This window comes from Dendrobates tinctorius, unplaced genomic scaffold, assembly GCF_039654945.1.
Source record: "Dendrobates tinctorius isolate UK_male_01 unplaced genomic scaffold, ASM3965494v1 ptg000056l, whole genome shotgun sequence".
Lineage (NCBI taxonomy): Eukaryota > Metazoa > Chordata > Amphibia > Anura > Dendrobatidae > Dendrobates > Dendrobates tinctorius.
In genome coordinates, this window is record NW_027361724.1 from 22,452,189 (window position 1) to 22,472,638 (window position 20,450).

Genomic DNA, 20,450 nt, shown 5'->3' on the forward strand with positions numbered 1-20,450 from the left:
AAAAATGTTTTGCCACAGGTAGATCCATTCTTTTTTCTCTTATTGTGTGACAATGAGAATTCATCTTTGTTCTCAGTTTTTGCCCTGTCTTCCCTACATACAGACCCCCATTTGGACATCTAGTACAAATAATTAAGTACACCACATTAGATGTAATGCAGCTGAAAGTACCTGGGATCTTGTAGACCTGATGTGAGTTGGGGATCTTTATCGTGTCCGTGGTCATTATAAATGGACAGGTTTTACATTTTTTCTGGTTGCAAGGAAAGGTTCCTGCAGCTGTTGGGGAGGACAGGGAGCTTCTGACAATGATGCTTCTTAAATTTGGGGGCTGCCTAAAACACAGTAGTGGGGGGTCTGGAAATATGGATTGTAATCGGGCATCTTTGTGTAGTAAAGGTTGTAATTTCCGTGCAGCTCCCCTTAGCACCTCCAGATTTGGATTGTAGGTGACCACTAGAGGCAGCTGGTTATTTTCATCTTTAGCTTTGTAATGTAGCAGGTGATTCCTTGATATTCTTGTGGCTCTTGTAATTTGGTTTTCAATTGTTCTTGGATGGTAGCCCTGATTCAAAAAGGTCTTTCTGAGGCGACCAAGGTGTTTGTCTCTATCCATGGGGTTGGAACATATACGATTGTATCTGATGGCTTGGCTGTAGACAATAGAGTTTTTTATGTGTTTTGGATGGAAACTGTCCCATTTAAGTTGTGTTGGATGATCAATTGGCTTCTGATACAGGGATGTCTCTATTTCATTGTTCTTTAGCTTAATGTTGGTGTTTAAAAATTTAATTTCAGTGATGGAGTAGTTGAGTGTTAAGTTGATGGTGGAATGAAATTGATTAAACTGTTCGTGGAACGTCTTTAGCTGTTTCTCAGACTCTGTCCAGATTATTAAAATATTATCAGTGTAGCGGTAGTAGGTCAGAGGCCTGATGGGACATGAGGACAAAAAAATCGCTTTTTTTATATGTTTTGTATCCCTGGTCATAGCATGATGGACATTAAATGACTTGTATTAAAAGGTAACTTCAAGTCTCAGAGAGACAGAAGAGTCTTGGAGTGCAAATTTATGAAAACTTTTGACACACTCAGTGCAGGAATGAATGTGTTGCATGTAGAGTTGAGCGAAACAGGTCGGCCAGATTCATAAGTCGCCGACTTATGCCTAAGTCGGGTTTCACCGACCGAAACCTGACCACAGCGTCAAGTCGGCCATGCGGTCGGCAAAACGAGCACCAAAGTCGGATTTCCCAAGAATGCTTGTACATGACTTTTTTCAGCCAATGAGCAAGGACGTACACTGTGGGCAACAAGATGACAAGTGCAGCATCCGGGGAGGAGAGAGAGAGAGAGATTTCGCGCACTTTAAAAAAGCGGTCCGGCATGTAGGTGTGTTTACTGTCCTCCACTCCCTGCCGACTTTGCTTCCCCATTGACTTGCATTGGGTTTTGTGTTTCAGTTGGACCTTCGACTTTTCCCGATAGTCGGCCAATTTCGTTCAACTCGGCTTTTGAGAAAGTCGGGTTTCATGAAACCCGACTCAACCTTAAAAAAGGCAAAGTCGCTCATCTCTAGTTGCATAGATTTATGTCCTTTTACATTAATTAAGGAATTTGCTCTTCAGACCTTCTGGGGTCATCACAACACAGAACCAGACCCCAATCAGAGGGCAATAAAACTTTCATGCTCCTCATATATTCCAATATTTATGTTTATCCTTCTCCCATAATGACAATTCTATTTCACGTCACTTGTCTTATCTATTGCGTTATTTCTGTGCTGTGTAGTGTATAAATATGTGATTCTTCAGATTTTGTATTAGTCTTTGCCTGATGAAGAGACCCCTTTAGTCTCGAAAGTTTGTAATGTGTTACCATCTTTTCAGTTAGCCATTAAAAGGTATCAACCACAGAGGACTCTCAATTCTAAATATTTTTCTATGTACAGATACTAATTCTTCTAGATAAGATTATATTGGAGATTGAAATTTGTAGCTATTTAGTACGGTAACTTGTCTTTCACTGCTAATTAATCAAACATGAAAAACACTGTAATTAATACTAATTGTCATGTAGCCTGTATTAGATAAGCCGACAAATGATTTTTAATATCTAATTGTAGTATTACATACATTTTGAAGTTCTTTTTCTTCTTGTATGCATTAAAAATTCAATAAAAAGATCTTTAAAAAAAAAAGAAAGTACTGTTTGCATATGATAAAAATACATATTCCTCATTTTTTTTTTGTTTACTATGGTAGCTAATGGGCTACCTATTCTGTCTGCCATCACTGAAGATTCCTATTTAAAGCTATGTCATTACTACTTCTGCAGAATTGGCTTCAACATTCAACATGCCTGGACATGCGATGGAGAATTCAAAAGCCTAAATTAAGTAAAATTTAAACAAATAAAAAAAATCATTTACATCAGCTGAACTCGTAAATTGTGATGTTAATATAAGAAGCTGTCAGAAAGTCATTAATTGTTTACCCCAAAACATCCAACCTGCATTATGACAAATGGGCAGAGCATCCATTAGGTCAAACGGACGCCCATAAGAATCACAGGGAAGCAATCATTGTCTACTCGAGAATGCTTATGGAAATGAGCAGGTGACTGATCCCTGGATTTGGGTGCTGCCTGGGCATACAATGCATATATACACTGTGATCAATCTTTATATTGCCTCATATTTTGAATGCATGCAGATAGTGCTTCATTTCCATATCCTAAGCCTGAATGCTCGGCACTTTAGGGCATGCTCTTTATTCTAGACGCCTTGTTTGTTTTCCCATAGATGACAAGTCTATGAACATTTCCAGTAACCCTTATCTGTCGTTAGTTGCAGCAGTACCCAAACTCTAATCTCCCTCAAGCTGTACAGCAGCCCTTTCCCTTCCAATGGTAGTAAGAGTGCTGCCGGCCACGTGCACATGTTGAGTATTTAGTGACTCTTTTACGTCAGTATTTGGAAGCCAAAACCAGGAGTTGGTGATAAATACAGAAGTGGTGACGTGTTTCTATTTTACTTTTCCTCTTAGTGTTCCACTTCTGATTTTGGCTTATAAATACTGATGTACCATGTGCAGGTGCAGTGGGCCATGATTTACTTCTGATGCATGACAATGCTAGGCCTCATGTGGCTGGAGTGTGTCAGCAGTTCCTGCATGATGAAGGCATTGATGCTATGGACTGGCCTGCCCATTCCCCAGACCTGAATCCAATCGAGCACATCTGGGACATCATGTCTCGTTCCAACCAAAAACGCCACGTTGCGACACAGACCGTCCAGGAGTTGGCTGATTTTTAATTCAGGTCTGGGAGGAGATCCCTAAGGAGAACATCTGCTGCCTCATCAGGAGCATGCCCAGGCGTTGTAGGGAGGTCATACAGGCACGTGGAGGCCACGCTCATTACTGAGCATAATTTTCTTGTCTTGATGCATTTTCACTGAAGTTGGATCAGCCTGTAATTTGATTTTCCACTTTGATTTTGAGTATCATTCCAAATCCAGACCTCCATGGGATATTCATTTTGATTTACATTGATCATGTTTATGATTTATTGTTCTCAACGCATTCAACCATGTAATGAATAAAGATTTGCAATTGGAATATTTCATTCAGTGATATTTAGGATGTGGTATTTTGGTGTTCCTTTTATTTTTCTGAGCAGCATAGATAATAGATAGATAAATAGATAGAAATATATAGGATAGATAGATATGGGATAGATAGATAGATAGATAGATAGATAGATAGATAGATAGATAGATAGATAGATAGATAGATAAAGAAAAAACTGTCCAGCACCTCCTAAGTGTGAACAGGTGCAAGCTGCGCTAGCTGCAGTATATAGAAAAAGAAAACACAGCAGAACTCTATATGAGCCAAGATATTTGCAAACACTGAAGACATTGAATCCAAACTGTGTTACTACTCAATAAGAAGTACTTACAAAAATGAAGGTTCTTAGCGCAAAAATTGGCCAATTCATATGTGCCCATCAACCCCGGTAAGGTGACCACCCTCTGATGGGTCCCTGTTCTACTGCACATACCTCTCTTGAGCTCATATAGAGTGCTGCTATGTTTTTCTTTTTCTATATAATGCTACTATCGCAGCTTGCACCTGTTTACACTTAGGAGGTGCTGGTCAGGTTTTTTCTTTATATTTTACTATTGGAGGTGTGAATGCCTCCAGTCTGACTCTGCTCCCTAAGATTAACCAGCAAGTGATTTTTAATTAGTCTACTTACCCATTTGAATTGTAGGCTCATAGCCCAGGAGAGACATGTTTGTCCATTTAACTGTAGGCTCAAGAGATGTATGAACAGCAGAACAGGGACCCATCAGAGGGAGGTCACCTTCCGTGGTTGATGGGCATACATGAATTGGCCAATTTATGCGCTAAGAACCTTCATTTTTGTAAGTACGTCTTACTGAGTAGTAACACAGTTTGGATTGAATTTCTTTATTGTTTGCATATATCTTGGCTCATATAGAGTGCTACTGTGTTTTTCTTTTTCTAGATAAATAGATAGATGGATGATATTCAGCAGATATATCATTTCACAACCCCATGACACATTAGTGCCTTGCGTGTAGAGCTTATTGTACAGCTTTCTATTTGACCTAATAAATGAAAAAAAAAACTACTTGGGGGCCCCCTATTTTTTGTAAACAGCAAAGATAAAGCAGACAGCTGTGAGATGATATTATCAGGTTGGGAAGGTCCATGGTTTTTGTGCCCTTCCCAGACTAAAAATACTAGCCCTCAGCTGCACCAGAAGGGGAGCATCATATGAGATACTCCAATTCTGACGCTTTGCCTTTACTCTTCTCGATGCCCTGGTGCATTGGCAATCAGACTAACAAGGCTTTCGCGTGATGTCACCTGTGAAGTGTCTAAAAACACAGCTGACATCAAGCTCTGGTGCTAATAATGAAGAGGTGTCTATCAGACACCCACATTACTAACACAGTAATAAAAAGGAATCCCTCGTAAAAAGGAATCCTTCGCAGGAAAGATGTATTCCACCAAATCCGACATAGTCCACAAATGGAAACCTAAAAATAACGTACACACAAAACACAGATGAATAAAAAAGACACTTTCCTTTGTTCACTACTTTATTAAAAAAAATTCCCACACAGGTCCAATGTACTCTAGCGAATCCGCCAAAGCCCATGAAGCTTCATTCTGATGCTCCATAGACTTTGCAAACAGCCACTGCCAGGTTACGCTGTGCTGTGCATGACCCTGAACATCTGAAGAGCGGTGATGTCACTGAGAAACTGACGTCACCGCTCTTCAGAGTCACCGGGTCTTGTACAAAATCTAAATCCAAAGAAAAAACTAATGGCTAAACCGGAGATGGGACAAAGGAAAAGATAAGTCGAGATTAGAATCTGAATCAAAGTAAAATGAGAAGTAATCAGAGAACTAGAAAATATTTGTACCACAATCACTAGACAGTGTAGGTTTACTAAGAACATGGTTACAGGGCTAGGATAGGGGGTAAGCAGGGTAGGCACCTGCCTAGGGTGATACCTCTTACCTCCCTGAAGAGGGCGCAATTTGGGAAAAAAGAAAACATGGCTGAATGCCTGCGTCCATACAGTACCTTCCTATAGTCACAGGCATTTATCACAGTGATGGTCGGGGTGTGGGCACACTGGGGAGCAGTGTCACTGACACTGCTCACCTCTGTCTCCGCCTGCACCCCGGCCATGGCTACCTGCCTGCACTCAATTCTATTTATCATAGAATCGTAGAGTTGGAAGGGACCTCCTGGGCCATCTGGTCCAACCCCCTGCTCAAAGCAGGATTCGCTAAATCATCCCAGTCAGATGTCTGTCCAGCCTCTGTTTGAAGACTTCCATTGAAGGAGAACTCACCACTTCTCGTGGCAGCTTGTTCCACTTATTGATCACTCTAACTGTCAAAAAGTTTTTTCTAATATCTAATCTGTGTCTCCTCCCATTCAGTTTCATCCCATTGCTTCTAGTCTTTCCTTGTGCAAATGAGAATAAAGTTGATCCTTCTACAATGTGACAGCCCTTTAGATATTTGTAGACAGCTATTAAGTCTCCTCTCAGTCTTCTCTTTTGCAAACTAAACATTCCCAAATCCTGCAACCTTTCCTCATAAGACAGGGTTTGCAGACCGGTCACCATTCTGGTCGCTCTTTTCTGAACTTGCTCCAGTTTGTCGATGTCTTTTTTAAAATGTGGCGCCCAAAACTGGACACAATATTCCAGATGAGGTCTGACCAAAGACGAGTAGAGGGAAATAATGACTTCACGTGATCTAGACTGTATGCTTCTGTTAATACATCCTAGAATTGCATTTGCCTTTTTTGCTGCTGCATCACACTGTTGACTCATATTCAGTCTGTGATCTATTAGTATGCCCAAGTCTTTTTCACATGTGCTGTTGCGTAGCCCTATTCCTCCCATTCTGTATATGTTTTTTTCATTTTTATTGCCCAGATGTAGTACTTTGCATTTTTCCCTGTTAAAAACCATTCTGTTTGTTGTTGCCCACTTCTCCAGTTTATTTATATCTTTTTGAATCCTCTCTATCTCTTCTCTAGTATTAGTATTAGTATTTATGTCTGTAGGAGACAAATACAATTGCAGTGAGCACAGCCAGGAAAGGAGCAGAGGAGCTGAAATTAGCCTCATGCTCCACCAGGAACTCAAGCAGAACGCAGGTTACTTTCGGCCTGCATCCTGTTGGAGACGGTGCACCTAAGAGACATCGAATGGTGCGATGCAGCGACATCATCCTGCCGTCCAGTGCCCACTGCTGCACTAGGCAGAAGAGGAGACAAGGTGTGCAGCAGTTTATTCCTCCAACACCATGGCCACAGGTAAATATAATTCACTACATTAATTTATAAGCATGTAATATTTTATACGCACAATATTTGTGTCCCATCCATGGGTTTGAGGCAGTATGCATAGCTTTGGGGACTATTATAGTAAAAAATTAATTCCTGCCTTTGTATATACATGTTCTTCCATTAACTATTTTCCATATAATTATATGCTTGGCCAATGTATCTATAGTGTCACGGGGCAGTAAGGGGAAAACAGGGGATGTGGAACCAGGGCCCCTGAACTGCCCCTAAGACTAAGGGGGTGCCCTGACTTTCCTTAACTTGGGGGTACACTTAAAGGTAGTGAGGCCCAAGTCTCTGACCTGTCCTTATCTCCTGTTCAGCCCTGAGGTAAACACCCAACCTCCTCCCAAGGGGGTGAGACAGGGAATACAGTAAACTGCACCAAAAACCAGGGAAAGGGTAATACAGACACCTCGGGGTTAAATAAACTGAAAGGCAAGACTTAGCTTGCTCCAGGACAGCAGAGTTAGCCACTTGAAAGCAGCAGACAAATGAAGATCCACAGAACTCTGTCAGCTCCTGAACTCCAGCTTGGTTGGTCTCCAAAGAGAAACAATATCACCAACAGTTAGTTGGTGCACCTGGTGAGCTTATGTAGGAAGGTGGGAGTGGTTTCTGCCTGCATAGATAATTAATCATAATGCAGTAACACCAGCGGCCACAGGAGGAAGAAACTAATAATAACCCCGGATGGCCTGAAAGTAAAAAAGTTTTAATATGAGAGCCCGGATCTGCCACAGATCCAAAAATGGATCGTGACATATAGTATACAAGATATTACATAGACCACGCAATTATAGCTCTACATGGCCTCCATACACATTTATGTATACCAATCTGCTTGAACATGTATTTCAGGTTTAGTCTGTGTACCCACGTTGCGTTTTTTTAAGCGTTTTTGATGCGTTTTTCGGGGTTCAAACCGCATAAAAAATGATTAAAAGAAGCATCCCATTCATTTTAATGCATTTTGGCCTTTTTGTGCCAATGGATGCGATTTTTAGCACTAAGGAAACGCTTAGCGGTAAAAAAAAACGCAGCATGTTCATTAATTTCTGCTTAGGTCCGCGTTTTTGGCTATTTCCTAAAGCCCAGAAGATGTGCAGGAAAAAACGCATCAAAAACGCGCGTTTTTTCCGCAAAAATCGCGGCAAAAACTGCGCTTTTTTTCCACGCATTTTCTGGGAAGGAAACCCGTTTCCTGAGCATTTAAAAATGCTAATGTGGGCACATAGCCTTAGGGTGCACAGTTTTTGCTTCTGCATCTCTGTTGCCATTATTATGTACTGTGTTTTATGACTGTGCAGTCTATTGTTTTTATGTATTGATGAATTTCTGCATTCAATAAATTTTGATCCTTTTTTGAGATAGTGGATTCTGTTGCTTATTCTTGATCTCTGTGGGTTATTTAGCTTTTGTATGAAGGGATCTTTGATTTCACTGAGGATTATGATGTTCTTTTGAATAGGAGATGAAGGCTGGATTAGGTGAGTAAAAGCTTTTTTTTATTTTTCTTATTTTACTTTACCAATAAATGGGGGCTATCGTGATAGGGGCTGGCGGTGGGTCTGACAGTGGGGACATTACAAGTGGGGCTTGATGTGGAAACATTATGAGGGGCTGACTCTGTGGACATTATGAGGTGCTGGCTATAGGGACTTCATGGGGACTGAATGTGGGGCCATTATCAATGGCTGGCTGTTGAGAAATTATGGGAGGCTGGATGTGGGGACATTACAAGTGCAGCTGTATGTGGGGACATTATGTGGGGGCTGGCTGTGGGACATTATGAGGGGCTGGCTATGGAGGTATTATGAGGGGCCGGCTGTGAGGACATTATGCATTATGGGGAGCTGGATGTGGGGACATTATGGGGAGCTGGATGTTGTGACATTATGAGGAGCTGGCTATGGGGACATTATGAGGGAGGGCAAACTGTGGGGACCTTATGATGGGCTGGCTGTGTGGACATTATGGAGAACTGGTGTGGGGATATTATGAGGGGTTGAATATGTAGAATTTATTAGGGGCTTGACATAGGCACATTATGAGTGGCTGGATATAGGGACATTATTAGGGGCTGGCTGTGGTGTCATTATCAGTGACTGGCTGTGGGGACATCATGGGGACTGGATCTGGGGACATTATGAGGGGCTGGATGTGAGGACATTATGAGAGGCTGGCTGTAGGAACATTATGAGGAGCTGGCTGTGTGGACATTATGGGATGCTGGATGTGGGGACATTATATGAGGGCCAGGCTATGAGGGCATTATGGGGGTTGGATGTGGGGACATTATAAGGGGCCAAGTGTGGGGGCTGAACTACGGTTCCTGTGTGGTCCACAGTCGAAGACATACTGGAAATTGTAGCTTCATGATATTCAAATATATATGGACCTGATTTGACATTACAACTGATTGCTGTACTAAGCTTGGTGATATAGTCATGTTCTTATGGTGGTACTGGTGATGTATTCATGTACTAATGGTGGCTCTGGAAATGTATATATGTATTGATGATGGTACTGATGTTGTACTTATTTACTGACTGTGGTTCTCTTGATGTATTCATGTAGTGACGGAGGTTCTGGTACTATATTCAAGTACTGATGGTAGTCTGAGTGACCTAGTTATTTACTGGCTTTGGTGCTGTATACCTGTACTACTGATGACTCTGGTGTTCTATTTATGTTTTGATGATTTGTTTTTAGTTCCATATTAATGATGGTTCTGGTGATGAATACATCACCAGAACAACCATCAGTACATGAATATTTCAAAGGAACCAACATCCATACATAAACACGTCACCAGAACCACCATCAATTTTGTTGCAAACTGTATTTGTAGCATGACGGTTGTAAAAGCCATCATATGGATCCCTTTATCTATAATGGGGTCTGTTTAGTTTCCATACGGATATCTGCCAAATGCTGGACATCTAATTGAAACCAAATAGCTCCCATGATAGTTAAGCTATATTAGTTTCCTTGACCGTTCTTGGTTCTGACATTTAAAACATAGAATATCAGGGATGAATATTGCTATTTCTCCCTCGTATGTTCGCAAACAATGAATGATCCTATATCTAACTTTGAGAACAAACTCCCTGTTGAGCCTTTTCTTTACTTTTGCTGGTATTTTCGGGTAAAAAAGGTAACAATTTTAGCGAATGTGGTCATCAGAGCTTGTTACTTAACCCATCGGAAGGAAAGGAGGGAGGCCTTTGGGGACCAGTTACTTTAGTCTCTGACCCATTCCTTTACTTGGGGGCTAATGGTTAATTGGTGGGAGCACCATCAGTTTCATCTGCCTAGGGCATCATGATACCTTGTCCCAACCGTGCATAGTTATATAATCCTCCTGGTGACATAATCCAGTGCTAAAAAGCTAATCAGCAGTGCAGAAACTGGAATTAATTTTGAGGTCCTTTAGTCCCAACTATTATTTAAGACATTATGTCCTTTATAGGGTTCATAAATGCAGTGGTATTACTTTTGAGTGGTACTAAAATCTGCACCTTTCCCATGAACTGCTATAGAGGCAGCAGAAAATAATATAATTTGTAGAGATGATCGAATCTGCTAAGATTATATTTAGCCAAATTGCATGGATTTTAGAGGAAAACTTGATTTGCATTGAAGTTACTCACCACAAATTGAATGTCCTTTATTATGCTCTGGAGTTTAGAGAACATAGAGTACAAAAAAAAATTAATACTCATCTTACCGTTCACCTGTCCTGGCTCCTTCACCCTTGTCTGATCCTCCGTGCCTCTTCTTTTTGCCCTACTCGGTTGCGCGCCTCTTTTTCTGCCTTCTTTAGATTTGAAAAAAAGGTACAAAGATGATGAATCGGAGCCTATATTGTATTTTCATTGTTTTATTCATTTAAATTGATAGAAGCCCTTTTACCCCATAGTAGTTTTTGCCTATATACAAGTCAAAACACAGAGCCAGATCCAAACTGCATACACATGTTTCAATTTTATTAGATCTCATCAACATGAGATATGGATTCTGGCTCTATGTTAAGATTCCACACACAAAACTGGTTCAGAGTGCAATAAAGTAAAAGCGTGAGGGGCTATTATTATCAGATAACATACCATGTATATTTTAGGGGATGTACTTACAGAACGTTTGATGTTTATATGGGATCTCTATAAATTAGGAACTTGATTTTATCCTTTATTTGCTTCATTATTTGAGAAAAAAACAAACTAGATGGAGGTTAAAGATTTCCTAAAGAGAAAAAAATAAAATGAAACATCTACTTTTGTATTTCCTTACTAAATTTAGTTGCCTTAAGACTCCATTCACATTTCCATTGGAGCCTAAAGGTGACACATGCAATTGTATGCTTGTATAGTGGCATATGTTGGAGCCTTCTGTCAAAATTATATGCCCGGATTCTGCCGATCTATAGATCTGATAGAAGTGCAAACACGATGTGAACAGATCTTCGTTTTTTGCCACTCAGTTGTTTTGAAAATCAGACATTGTTTGAAAGAAACTATCTTTCACACTAGCTGTAGAGCTTGGGCCTATTATTATTTTATTATTTTAATGGCCATCAGCTCGGTCTTGAACAATGGTGACTTGATGGATGAATGCTGTGTAGGAAGATCGATCTTGTGCAAGCCTAGATAGGTCCATCAGGGTCTTCTACACCATTATCTTGATGGAATAAAGCCATCAAGGTGCTGGTCTTCCTCTTTGCCTTGTTCCTTCTATTCTTCCGAACATGATGTTCTTCTCTAGTGATTGCGCTCTTCATATTATGTGGCCAAAGTAGGCAATTCAGATCTTGGTGATCCCTGCTTTGAGTGACCTGTCTGGCTTGATTTGTTCCAAAATTGATTTGTTTATTCTTCTTGTCATCCATGGTATTGATAACATCGTTCTCCAGCACCACGTTTCAAATGTGTTGCTTCTTTCTCTCCCCTGTTTCTTTATCTTCCAGTTTCACATCTCAGTGTTACCATACAAAAAAACAAACAAATGAACCTTGTCTTTGTCACCAAAAGAGATGGGCGAACCTGAACAATAAAATTCGGGATCTGTACCAAACACCTGCTGTTTGGGCATGGACCCTGACCACAGATTTCTCCAGGAAGTCTGTGAGCTGATATTAATAGCCTTGGATCCTTTAGGAATATTGCCCTCCTTTCCAGAATATTAACATCAGCCCTCAGCCATTGGCTTTATCGCGACTGCTTATGAGGATTATGGGGGACCCCTCCAGGTTTTTTTAAAATTTATTAAAAAGAACAGTAATATCACATCATAGCAACTGTTTCTCTTGCTTTGCAAGTGGGTCGCCCTCCCAGGGCTGGTGGGGTACTCGGTACCGGGCCCGCAGATCTCCACGAGGGGGGTTGTTGTCACGGCAGGATCCGTGGCCCTGGGCGCCCATTGTAAATAGCGGCAATGTTCATTGAATGATTTGTGACACCACCTGTGGTGTTCAGCAAAAAAGGTGTTAAGCCGACGCTGCGAACAGATCCTCTGGGACAGTTGGTGTAGTGCAGCAATGATGTTGTGGCCCTCCACAGGTAGGGCAGTAGTCCCAGGGCAGTGTAGGTGAAGAGATAGGGGAGAGACGTAGATGGTGCAATGTCAGGCACAGAGATGTAGCAGTGCTGAGGGTGTTGGCGCAGGAATAAGCAGAGGACACCAGGGCATGTAATTCCAAAGCTTTACTCACAGTCTGTTGTGCATACAGGTGCCCGCATCCGTGCCGTGTCCTCCAGGGCAGGAGCTCAGCCAACTTCAAGGCAAGATGAAGTACTCCGTTCCAACACTCCGCCAACATATGTGCCTTTTCTGAACGTCTCCCTTTTTGCGCCTACAGTGAAGTACTCTCAGTACTGAGTTACACTGGAGTTCCTCCTTTCAGATGTTCCTATGAACTCTACTTGTACGGCAGACAGCTGTAGCCTGCTTCGGGGACTCCTTGCTACTAAGTCCCAGCTCACTCACGTTGCTGTTGTGCCCCCAAGTCTTGTGTGGGTATAAAGTGGTGACAACTTCTATTCCTCCATTGTCTGCTGCAGGACCATTAGTATCCATACAACCTCGGGGACCGGACCCCGGTCTTGCGCTGAGAACTTGGGAAGGGTTCTGCTCTAACCCTAATCCTCAGTCCTCCTCTTCTCCTTACATTCCGTTCAAATCTATCTTTTTTATAAAGAGTTAAGCTCCATCCCTCTCCGGGGATCTTCTCTCTCCTTCTCACCCCATCAGACTCTCTGTCTGACTGACTAAATCCTAAACTCTTCCCAATCTTTTGGTGCAGACTAAGCTCCACCCACCTCCCAGCACTCTTCGTGTTCCAAGCAGGGAGCTGTTATGAGCTCATTTTCTGCTCCACCAGCTGGGATTTCTCCTTCCTTTCTCCCTCTGGTGGTGACAGGAGGTGGTGAGGTTAGTTTAATTGGTAATGGTCTGCCACCTGATGAGGAGGATAATGATTGGATCTCTGGAGTATCAGACTGGATATAAGACAGCCGACGCCCTATCCTGTTGCTGGTGATTCAGTCTGCTTCTCAGGTCTTAGACTTCAGCTCTGCTCCATTCTTCTCAAGTTAAGTTTGTTTTTTGCTAATGTTCACACTTGCTTTTGTTGGTCAGCTCAGTTTTTGTGTGGTCAGCCAGCCCGGCTGGGCTGTGCTGAATCTCCACTCTTGTTTATCTGTATTTGCCAATTCGCCTTTTATTAGATTGGCCTCTTTTTTGCTCTGTCTCAGAATATTTCAGAGTGCTGATATAGTGGGAGAAGTCTAGTGACTTCAGGGTTAATTTTGTTATCAGAAGTGTTGGACATTATTTTGGGTAGGGTTTTTTGGCAGATTGCAGACAGTATCTTTCCTTTCCTGTCCTTTCAAGTTAGTTTGGCCCCATCGTTTGCTCAGCCTATTTTTCTGCCTTTGTTTGTGTTTTCATCTTGCTTCACCGTCAATACATGTGGGGGGCTGTGTTTCCTTTGGGGTCTGCTCTGGGGGAGTTAGTTTTCCCTTTTCTTACTTTAGGCTTATTTAGTTCTCCGGTTGTGATGAGGCGTCCAGGACCATCGTAGGCATGCTCCACGACTGCTGCTAGTTGTGTGTTCAGATCAGGGGATCTGCAATCTGCATAGTTACCAACCTCTCTGGTTTTCTGAGACTTAGCGTGTGTTGTTTTTCTCCTCGGTGACCCATTCATAACAGAATCACCAGCCATACCGCAGATTCTAGGGTACTCAAAAGCAGGAAAGGGTTGTTTAAAAAGAAAAAAAAAGTGTCAGAATTTTTTTTTTATATATTTTTTCCTCTTTTTCTCTGGGGCCGTAGGAGGATTATTTCTACCTACCTCATTCAGTCACATGGTGCTGAACCCAAGATCCCTTCCCTACTCCTGATGTGTTTTCTGGGGATCGGTCTAAATTTCTGAATTTTTTGAATAATTGTAAATTATTTCTTGCCTTGAAGCCTAACTCATCGGGGAGCTCTGTGCAGCAGGTTAAAATTGTCATCTCCTTGCTGCGCGGCGATCCCCAGGATTGGGCTTTTTCTCTGACACCTGAAAATCCTATTCTGACTAATGTGGATGCATTTTTTCAAACCTTGGGGTTGTTGTATGATGAACCTAATGCCGTTGATTAAGCTGAGAGAACCCTGTTAGCATTAAACCAGGGTCAGGATCCTGCAGAGTTATACTGTCAAAAATTCTGAAAGTGGGCGGTCCTTACTACATGGAATGATAGTGCACTGGCAGTGTTGTTTTTCTCCTCGGTGACCCATTCATAACAGGGAGCCACCAAAGGGTGCTTTGCTACACTACTATGTTGTGTGGGATGCAGGTGTTGGAGTGTGGTCAGGTGTCTCCACCTTACCTGAATGGTGGGGTACCACACCTCAGGAGGAGGTGCAGTACCTCTTTGGCGACTGAACCCTCAGGGGCGCCACATACCCCCCCATTAAACGCAGCACATCCGCGGGCTGCAAGTGAACAAAGTTAGACAAACAAAAGAATATACAAAAATTTTTGGTATGCTGATAAACAATTCTTATCTAAACTTCCCAATGTGGGAGGCACTCACTCTTGAACGTTGCAAACAACTTAACTAACTATGATTTATTGCATTACCTTATTTTAAAGTTACGTTACCTAATTTAAAGTGCTGTTCAATACCCTTTATCACATTCCACATTTTCACTTCTTCTTAACCATAAGTGACAACCGCTGGTACCTGGTTCATCACCTGAATATTCTTTATTTAAATGTTCATCTCTTTACTCCTAATCAGATACCTAGTCATTACTATCAGTTTAAACTTTATATAAAAGTTATTCTATAACCATGAATACTCTCATAACACACATTATATAACTCTTCACATTAAAACATCACAATTCTTGTATGTGCTGGATACAGCTCCCAGTCAGGATTTCTTGCAGTGTCCTTAGGTTGGAGCAATGCTCCAGGTTGAGGTAGTCTTCACTCTTAGAAAGCCTATGTAAAACCAAGAAAGGGCACCTAAAGAGGTGCAACTTTATACAAGAAAGTTTGTGATACACTCCAAGTTCATGATCACCGCAGTTCAATTTTTCATAATAAATGCTGCCAACGCAACTAGGCTACTTGAAGAAAACTGGAACATAATTGTAAACAATGGGGCACAACGGTGCCAATACCCTCCTGGGTAACAGTTAGTTACTTTGGGCATGTTCTTTAATGTTGGTTCCCTCCTGGTGTGATGGAAGCTGGTTTCTTGAGCTGCTTCCAGGGGAGAACTTGAGGACATTATCTTCATGCTTGTGGGTTAACATATGATGAAGTGGCAACTGGAGTAACTGCTGCCTGTGGTATAGCAGGGGTAACAACCTGTACCATGGGGTGCTGCACTGGAGTGGAGGTGGTTTGCTGTGCTTTGGCAGGTACGATTACCACTGTGGGAGGTATTCCTCCCGGGGGAACATAGGCTTTTTCTTTCTTATAAGTCGATATAAAGTCCTCCGGAATACGGTGCACATTCATAGCATACCAGCCCCGTAGCCCCTCATGCCCGGTGAAAGTGACGTATTCTCCCGATTGCAGATCACGAGCAGGATGTCCCCTCTGGAGGTAAGATTCCACGTCCCTCCTGCTGAAGAAGAGGTCAGAGATCCTCTGGGGGTCTGAGATGAAACCAAACCCCCGCTCATGGTTGAGATTCAGGACCTGACCCCATCCTGCTGAGTCCCGGGGACCATAGTGACCAGCACGGACCTTCTCCTTCCGGTCCAGGTCAGGGCCTAGCACTGCCAGTCTCCGCTGTTCCCGTTCTCTCTGCTCGGCTGCCAGCTGGCAGATGGTCACTTGGCATCTGGCCTCTGTCTCCTCCTCCTCCTCCCGGGATCGGCCTCTACCCACCGTGGACAGGGGCACCACTGCTAGGGGTTCAGGTGTTCCCCCCAAGGACTCGAGTCCCGGCCCCAGACCGGGTCTAGCATGACCTGCCCTGATGCTGCAACAGCTGTGCGCCCCGAGGCCTTCCCGGGTGCAGGGGCGGCGGTCATACCTGGAGCCTCCTGGCATGGTGATATCAGTTCCGGTGCAGGCTCTGGATGGCTACCCATGGCAGCGGTGGTGATGGAGGTTGCCCGGTCCAAGGTTGGAGATGGTGGAGCGCATGGCGGCTCCGGGTCCGCAGGGGTCTCTGGTGGGACCTGCGCAGACGCGCTAGGTCTAGGCAGGAGCGTAGATTCTTCTTCGGCTTCAGCTCCCAGGCCCTCCAATAACTCCTCCAGACAGGCAGCGCCCAGCGGCGGTTGCAGCGTGGAGGTGGTGACAGATGCGGCCGGTGGTGTCTCAACAGCCGCAGGCTCCACAGGTGCTGCCTGGGGAAGAACTGTAGCTGCGACGGCGGGTACCGGTGGTGGGGGTACCGGAGATATAGGCCCCTCATGGGCACTCCGCAGGTTCAGGGCCCAGAAAGCCTCTTGTCTCAGCCGCAGGCGGTGTGTCAGCTGGGCAATCTCATCCTCCAGCTGCTGGCGGACCATTTTGGAAGCAGGGTCGGAGCCTTCAGCTTCTGCACCGGGGAAGTTCTGCCCAACCTCCTTGCACTCTTCGGGCCTCCTTCCTTCTTCCATCATGGCATCCTGGTGTTTTTCTTCCTTCCCAGGCTCCTTTCCCGCCACAGGGCCTCGCCCCTCCTTCTGGGGGCGGCGTCTTCTTCCTACTCCTCCATACCAAGCCAGTATATGAACTCCTCTGGGGGTGGGCCATGTTGCTGTAGCATAGAAGTTAAGGCAGGGAGGCCCAGGACAGTCCGTGCTCTTTTCTTAGGACCACCCATGTTGTCACACCCTTCTTCACCGTGCTGGCGGCCATTTTGAGAGTCCATTTTCCAGTCTATCAATTTGGTTATTTTGCACATTCTCAGCAATTAAGTCCAATAAATCTTTGGCACACAGAACCCGGTGGTACCGGGCTTCGTTATCCTGTTTGTGACGCCAAGTTGGGTCGCCCTCCCAGGGCTGGTGGGGTGCTCAGTACCGGGCCCGCGGATCTCCACGAGGGTGGTTGTTGTCACGGCAGCTATGACCCGGTCCGTGGCCCTGGGCGCCCATTGTAACTAGTGGAAATGTTCATTGAATGATTCGTGACGCCACCTGTGGTGTTCTGCAAGAAAGGTGTTAAGCCGACGCTGCGAACAGATCCTCTGGGACAAATGGTGTAGTGCAGCAATGATGTTGTGGCCCTCCACAGGTAGGGCAGTAGTCCCAGGGCAGTGCAGGTGAAGAGATAGGGGAGAGACGTAGATGGTGCAATGTCAGGCACAGAGATGTAGCAGTGCTGAGGGTGTTGGCGCAGGAATATGCGGAGGACACCAGGGCATGTAGTTCCAAAACTTTACTCACAGTCTTTTGTGCATACAGGTGCCCGCATCCATGCCGTGTCCTCCAGGGCAGGAGCTCAGCCAACTTCCAGGCAAGATGAAGTACTCCGTTCCAACACTCCGCCAACATATGTGCCTTTTCTGAACGTCTCCCTTTTTGCGCCTACACTGAAGTACTCTCAGTACTGAGTTACACTGGAGTTCCTCCTTTCAGATGTTCCTATGAACTCTACTTGTAAGGCAGACAGCTGTAGCCTGCTTCGGGGACTCCTTGCTACTAAGTCCCAGCTCACACACGTTGCTGTTGTGCCCCCAAGTCTTGTTTGGGAATAAAGTGGTGACAAGTTCTATTCCTCCATTGTCTGCTGCAGGACCATTAGTATCCATACAACCTCGGGGACCGGACCCCGGCCTTGCGCTGTGAACTTTATGAAGGGTTCTGCTCTAACCATAATCCTCAGTCCTCCTCTTCTCCTTACGTTTCGTTCAAATCTATCTTTCTTATAAAGAGTCAGGCTTTCAATCTATGTCTTTTTCCTGTGCCAGCAGACACAGGTCACTGAGGTCCGCTGCAGCACTTCCCTCGTCCATCCCTCTCCGAGGATCTTCTCTCTCCTTCTCACCCCGTCAGAATTACTGACTGACTGACTAAATCCTAAACTCTTCCCAATCTTTTGGTGCAGACTAAGCTCCACCCACCTCCCAGCACTCTTCGTGTTCCAAGCAGGGAGCCACCAAAGGGTGCTTTGCTACACTACTATGTTGTGTGGGATGCAGGTGTTGGAGTTTGGTCAGATGTCTCCACCTTACCTGAATGGTGGGGTACCCCACCTCAGAATAAGGTGCAGTACCTCTGTGGCGACTGAACCCCCAGGGGCACCACACAAGTGCCAGACTGATGAATGCTCACAAGCCTGGCACTCGGCATTCAAGAATCCAGCACTGGAGCAATCATGAGACCCGGTGGCTTGAACTCAGGTAACCTTTCGATTCACAGCCATCGGGTCTCCTGGCAGGTGTGTGGCTCAGAAATCTCATGGAAAACTTTCAGGGACATTTTAAGGTTACTAGAGTTTCCAGGTGCTAGAAAATCTGAAGGCTGTAAATTAAGGTTACCTTGAGTGTGTATTTTACTGTATGTGATAAGTAAAAAAGTAAATGAAAACAACAAAACAGCAGAGTGAGACATCATTATTTTCATAAGGAGCAGAGGAAAAGCCAGTGGCTGAGGGCTAATAGTAATATTCTGGGAAAGAGGGCAATATACCTAAAGGTTCCCAGACTATTAATGTCAGCTACATCAAAAAATGATGTAGGGTCCCTGCAAAATTTCAAACCAGCAAGGGCAAAACAGACAGCTGTGGACTGATATTAACAGCCATGGAAGGGACCTGGGAAATTGGCCCTCCTCCCAGGCTAAGAACATCGGCACTCAGCCACCATAACAATGGTGCATCAGTAAGATGTGCCAAATCTGGTGCTTAGCTTCACTCTTTCCACTTGCCCTATGGTTCTGGCAAGTGGGGTAATAGTTGTGGGGGTGATGTCAGCTTTGTATTGGCAGCTGACATTAAGCTCAAGGGTTAGTAATGGAGAGGTGTCTATAAGATGCCCTCATTACTAACCCCATAATAAGTTTGGAAATAAACACACAGCATGAATAAAATCCTTTATTTGAAATCAAAATGAACATCATGTTACATCTGTATTTAAAAACAAAAAGCAAAGTTATGTTCATCTTACACCTATTCCAGAGAGCCTTGTCCCCTGTAAAAGATAGAAAATAATAAACAACCATTATACTCACCTTATGCCTAATCCATTGAAGCCATTGTCCCCTGTAAAAAAGGAAAAATAAGAAGCAGCCATATCCCTCACCTGTCTGATGTGAAGACATTCCATACTGTCCCACAACGATCCTGATGATTTGGATGTGCCCGCTATCTCCACTAGCCAGAATACACTGACAGGCACACAAATGCTCCTCCAGTGCCTAGTGCTGAGCTGTCTTGAGAAAGTTCACTTGAGTTCAAAACCTGATGAACCCCATTGACCTAACTTACTGCACTTGTGCCATGAGTGAGATCATGGAGGTTCAGCTAGACACTGCCGGAGCGATTACGCTCCTGTCAATTAGAGCCAGATGATGGGAAGTGCAGTCGCATCACTGATGTGACTGCTCTCCAAATCTCCCGAATCATCGTGGGATAGTATGGATTATCTTTACATCTGACAGGTGAAGGATATGATTGTCAATTATTTTTGTTTTTTTATAGGGCACATGGGCATCGGTGAATTAGGTATAAGGTGAGTATAATGGTTGTTTATTATTTTCTGTTTTTTTTTTTACAGGTGACAAGGGCTTCAGCAGATTAGGCATAATGTGAATATAACTGTGCTTTTTATTTTAATTTCAAATAAAGGAGTCTGTGTCTTTCTTTCAAATAAAGGATTTTATTCTAGCTGTGTGTTTTTTTACATGGTAAATATGGGGTTAGTAATGGAGGTTGTCTTATAGACGCCTTTCCATTACTAATCTGTGGGCTTGATGTTAGCAACCATAAAACAGCTGACAGGAAACCCACAACTATTATCTCACTTGCCACTGCACCAGGGCAAGTGTGAAGAGATGGGCAAAGTGCCAGAATTGGCACATCAAATGGATGTG